The sequence below is a fragment of the Papaver somniferum genome, chromosome 2 (genome assembly GCF_003573695.1).
Source record: "Papaver somniferum cultivar HN1 chromosome 2, ASM357369v1, whole genome shotgun sequence".
Classification (NCBI taxonomy): Eukaryota; Viridiplantae; Streptophyta; class Magnoliopsida; order Ranunculales; family Papaveraceae; genus Papaver; species Papaver somniferum.
The window spans coordinates 36997392-37003414 of record NC_039359.1 but is presented as its reverse complement, the minus strand read 5'-3'; positions in this window follow the sequence as shown (position 1 = coordinate 37003414).

Here is a 6023-nt window from a genome sequence, read left to right as displayed (position 1 = left end):
GAACCACATAAGTATTGATGAATGGTGAAATCCTAGCTCCAGCCTCTCCATAATTTTCACAACATATCCACATTTATTTTCTTATTTTCTTTGCTTTAAAATTAAGTCTAAAGTCTATTGATTTCACAAGTCTCAACGAACCATCTTACTACAAAACAACTTGAAATCACATCAGGTTGTAACCGGAGTATCCATCCATGAAGGATAGCCTCTGGTGATCTTCGGTTGCATTGACCGGTTGGTCAATGTTTGGAAGCGGGTAGCCGTCCTTGGGGAAGGCTTTATTAAGATTGCTAAAATCGATGCAGATTCGTACACCTCCATTCTTCTTAGGTACGATTACCATATTGGATATCCATGTGGGATACTTGACTTCTCGTATGAATCCTGCTGCTAGTAGCTTTTGCAACTCCTTTTCTACCGCGTCTTGGTAGATATCTGCCACCTTGAGGATATGTTGCTTGAATGGTGACATTTCTGGTTTGAGCCGAAGATGGTGGGAGACCAAATTCGGATCAATTCCTGGCATGTCTTCCATCGACCATGCAAAGACATTTGCGTAGTCCCGTAGTAGCCTTTGTAGTTGCATCTCCTCATCTTCTTATAGAAAATTTCCGATGTTGATCATCTTTGGTTGCCGATGTTGATTTTTTTTGTTGGTTCCACTGGGGAGAAGGTTTGCTTCTGACGTCGTAGAGGAGTGCATTTCTGTAATTGTCATATGGCAGAGACGTTTGCCCCGGGAGTGGCGGAGGTGCTTGCCTCCGGAACTGAGGTGGCTTCGGGTACTAAGAAGGCTCCGTCCTTCACTTCCTTGGTGTTCGCCTTTCGTATTTTTCTTTCGTGTTGTTGGGCAGCATCTCTTTCTTCGTTGAGCCTGACATCTGCCAGATTGCATAGCCTTGCGTCTTGATGGTCACCTTTTATTTCCATTTCACCTATAGGTGTAGGGAATCGAAGGTACTGGTGATATGTTGAAGTTGTTCCTCGTAGTCGATGGACCCATAGCCTACCCATGATTACGTTATATAGCGAAGGTGCTTCCATAACGCAGAACCTTGTATTGGTTACTAAGGGTCCGGCGCGCACCTGTAAGACAATTTCTCCTTTTGGTCTAGAGACTGCTCCGTTGAAACCATATATTGTGCAAGTGGATGAATCCATTTGCTCAGCTGTCAAACCCATACGTAGGTGTTTGAGGGTGAAAACGTTTTCTGCTGATTTCGGTAATTTCGCGTGAGTGGGTGAGAAACAAGTCTAAACCCTAAACAATGTACTGCACGGGAGTACTTTAGATTCGAGATATCAATATGTAAAAATCCAGCCTAAACCAAGAAATGGTCGTTCCAGACTTGCTTCGGTCACAAAGTGAAGGAGAATGGTTGATTTTGGGAGGGAAGCGAAGAGAGTGTTGAGACCAGAATAGTTGATTCTGGAAGAGTAGTTGTTTGATGACTTGTATCAGAAAGTGGAAAGCTAACAGATGTGAAAGCTAACAAGTGATTTCTGAGTGTTGTATGTTCCTTACCAAAACTTTTCGTTCGGTGGAAATAGGTAAGACCTATGTATACAAGTCGAAGTGAAACGTACTCTGGTCTCGTAAGAAATGGAAACGGATGAGTAAATGGGAGGAGGTGGTAACCGGTAACGCCTGGAATTGATGTCCCATGATGAAGGAAAGTGTTTCACCATTACTCCCTATATTTACTAACCGCCTCATCCTTATGACACTGTCTTGTAAAGGGCGTAGTGTACGCCGCACGCTGTAAACCGATAAACCAATACCCCAATGAGCATCCCCTAATTTGTGACATGTGTTGATGTCTCGAGTGTTTTTGTGGAAAACATGTAGCATGTTGCTGTTGTTTTCCAAGTTGAGCTTGGGAGAAATGCCGGCTCGGTGGTGACCTTCGACGGTCGAGATTTTGCATCTTCAGAGGAAGGATAGCCATTGATTATTGCAACCCTTCGTTTGGTAGACAGCGACATGAAAGCGTGGCCGGCATGTCTTTAACATGGTTAGGCATGGACAAGCTAGGATTTTGGCATAGTTTAGGCGCTGCCAAAAAACTAGGGTTTTGGCATTGTTTGGGCGCGACCAAAATTTGGGCTTGGCGTCGGAACAAAGGTGGCCATGAGTTAGATGGTAACCTTGGACGGATAAGATCTGCATCTTAGATGGAAAGGTGGTCGTTCATTGTTACAACCCTTCGTTTTGGCAGCCAACGTCGTGAAGGAAAGGCTGGCATGGTTTCGGCACAGTGGTGCGGTTGGCATGGTGCGCATGCCTTGTCGCGGAGATGTGGATGGCACAACATGCCATTGGCACATGTGGCATGGTTGGCATGCCTTGGCGTGGAGATGTGGCTGGCACGGCATGCCATTGGCATATGTGGCATGATTGGCATGTCTTGGCGCGTAGAAGTTGCACGGCATGTCATTGGCACATGTGGTGCGGCATGGCTAGCATACCTTGGGTGGCGAACTTGGACGGTTGAGATCTGCATCTCAGATGTAAGGGTGGCCGTTGATTGTTGCAACCCTCCGTTTTGGCAGCCAGCGTCGTGCATGGCTTTGGCATGTGTTAGGCGCTGCCAAAATTAGGGTTTGCATGAACCGTGATGTTTGGCTTTGGGCCTTAAGTTGCCATGCGTTAGGTGACGAACTTGTGTGGCTGATATTTGCATCTCAGAAGGAAGGGAAATCGTTGATTGTTGCAACCCTCCGTTTTGGCAGCCAGCGTCGTGCATGGCTTTGGCATGTGTTAGGCGCGGCCAAAATTAGGGTTTACATAAACCGTGATGTTTGGATTTGGGCCGCAAGTTTCCATACGTTAGGTGGCGAACTTGTGCGGCTGAGATTTGCATCTCAGAAGGAAGGGCAGCCGTTAATTATTGCAACCCTTCGTTTTGGCAGCCAGCGTCGTGCATGGCTTTGGCATGTGTTAGGTGCGGCCAAAATTAAGGTTTACATAAACCGTGATGTTTGGCTTTGGGCCGAAAGTCGCCATGCGTTAGGTGGCGAACTTGTGTGGCTGAGATTTGCATCTCAGAAGGAAGGGCAACCGTCGATTATTGCAACCCTTCGTTTTGGCAGCCAGCGTCGTGCATGGATTTGGCATGTATTAGGCGCTTCCAAAATTAAGGTTTACATAAACCGTGATGTTTGGCTTTGTGCCGCAAGTTGCCATGCGTTAGGTGGCGAACTTGTGTGGCTGAGATTTGTATCTCAGAAGGAAGGGCGGCCGTTGATTATTGCAACCCTTCGGTTTGGCATCCAGTGTCGTGCATGGCATGTTGGGACGGTTGGCATGGTCGACATGCCTCGGCACGGAGATACGGCTGGCACAGCATGCCATTGGCACATGTGGCATGGTTGGCATGCCTTGGCGTGGAAAGGTTGCACGGCATGCCATTAGCACATGTGGTATGGTTGGCATGCCTTGGCGTGGAAAGGTTGCACGACATGCCATTGGCAAATGTGGTGCGGCTGACATAGTTGGCATGCCTTGGCACGGAGATGTGGCTGGCATGGTTGGCATTCCTTGGCGCAGAGATGTGTCTGGCACGGCATGCCATTGGCATATGTGGTGGGGCTGGCATGGTTGGCATGCCTTGCCGCGGAGATGTGGCTGGCACGGCATGCCATTGGCATATATGGTGCGGCTGGCATGGTTGGCATGCCTTGGTGCGGAGACGTGGCTGGCATGGTTTTCCATTGGCACGGTGGTGAGGCTGGCATGGTTCGCCATTGGCACGGTGGTGCAGCTGGCATGGTTGGCATGCCTTGGCATGGAGATGTGGCTGACACGGCATACCATTGGAACATGTGGTGCGTCTGGAATGGTTGGCATGCCTTGGCGCGGAGACGTGGCTAGCATGGTTTTCCATTGGCAAGGTGGTGTGAGAATTAAGGTTTGGTATGTACAAAGATGATGTCGTTCAATACTAAGGGTTCTGCCGTGGAACATGACACATGTATAAAAAAAAGGTATCCTGGTAATTCTTATGTAGGCATGTTGAATGATTCAATAAATGCGCTAGTGATCATAGTGACGTCATGTCAGATGTAAGGTTTTACGATTTTAACCCTAAGCTAAAAACCACCATCAACAGTAGGTAAGGTTCATAGAATAATACATTCAATGAGTTGCCCCCATCAATGAGGACCTTCGTGATGTTCCATCCGTGTATAGGAAGAGTGATCACAAGTGGATCGTTGTGCATCTCAACTTCTTGGTTGACATCTTTGTTGAGAATGTTAATGGCGTAGCCATCCATTCTTCCCAAGTGCTAGTAGGTGGTCCGCTTAGCTTGAATACATCGTGGGCTTCTAGCTTTCTTTTGTTTCGAGCTAACTCGAGGATGTCTTCGAGTAGCTCCTCCTGACCTCCGTTGGAGAAGGTAATCATGTTCATGTATTTTCCGTCCAGAGGTAGTTCTACCCTTTTCTTGGGGGCTACCTCAGTATCCGCTGGTTGTATCTGCATGTACTCCATGAACTTGCCTTCTTCTATGAATCTCTGGATCGTGTTCCTTAGGTGATAGCATGTATCAGTTGTATGCCCGTAGTACTGGTGGTACTCACAATATTCCTTAGCCTCCTTTTTTTTATCTGGTTGATTTCCCTAGTGTTAGGGTACGGAAAACCCGGCTTCGCTCCTTCCTTGCTTAGAATGTGGTGTTTAGCTTTGTGTAGACTTTATCTACAAACTCTTCCCTTCCTCTTCCTCTTCCTTTGCCATCTCCGTATTTGGATCTTTTGTCTCGAGAGCTAGTTCTGCCCCCGGCTTCATTTTTCCTCTTAGGTATCTCCGGAATTGGTCCCAGAGAGTTGGTTTGTTGCGGAGCTGTTGTCGTCTTTGCTTGTGCCCTGAGGTTGCCCTTCTGGATTTTTCAAGTATGATGTAGCGATCTTGGACAACCCTAAGCTCTCCTTCGGAATCAAGGGCTCGGTTGTGAAGCTCCACGAAGATGGCTGAGGTTCTGTCAAGTCCATACTTCTAACAATTAATGCTAATTTCTGGATTGACTTTCCCGATTTCTTGGCATGTCTTTTGCCACCTATCTGTGTATTGCACTAATGTCTCCCGGGGTTCGATAGCTAAAGAAAATAGCCTATATAACCCTTCCTTTGTTGACTTGTTGTACATGTAAGTCTCCAAGAATACCGTAGACAATTGCTCGAAAGAGTCAATTGAGTTTGCTGGTAAGTTGTCATGCCAAGATAATACTGATCCTGTTAAGCTTACAGGAAAGTACCTACACAGTACTACCTCATCTCTTTCCCAATGGTCAAGGACACGAGTGTAATACTGTAGGTGAGCTGCAGGATCAGAGTTCCATTGTATGCCTGAAACGTAGGTATTGGACATTTCGCGGGGATAGGCTCCCTCAAAATGCGGAAAGACAACGGAGATGTTGTCGCTTCCTGAAGCACCTCTTCTAGCTTTGCTCCTGCATGACAGGTTTTCAATCCTTGTATCTCCTTTCGCATTTTCTCCATTTGCTCTATGACCATGTTCACATTGTGGCCATTTCTTAAGAATGTATCATCATAGTAAGACTGAGAGGGCTTGTAAGTTGGATCCATTTCGTTTGAATCATGTTGCGTTCTCCTGGATCCCCCTGGTGGGTTAGACTTTGGTGGGTAAGATCCACCCTTCGTCTTCCTGAGATAGCTCCGTTCTCACGCCTCTTTAACGGAGGGTGAGTTTGGGAACCCTCGATCGGTACATCCAACATATATTTCAGGTTCTGGTTCTCTTGGGACATCACGTGGATTGCATCCTCATGCTCCTTGTTACGGGGTAGCAAAGATGCTACTTGTGCTACTATTTGGTCTTCATTATGGATTCCACCACCCTGAGGAGTGATGTCGGACGGATCCTCAGAGTTATCCACTCCCTCTTCTATGATCAGAGCGTCAGGATTTATCTTGATCGAAGTTAGGTTTCCCAACCCCCGTCCCGTAGGATCTGAGGTTTTGGGTAACCCTACGTTAGCCGCAAGTATCTTTGTTGC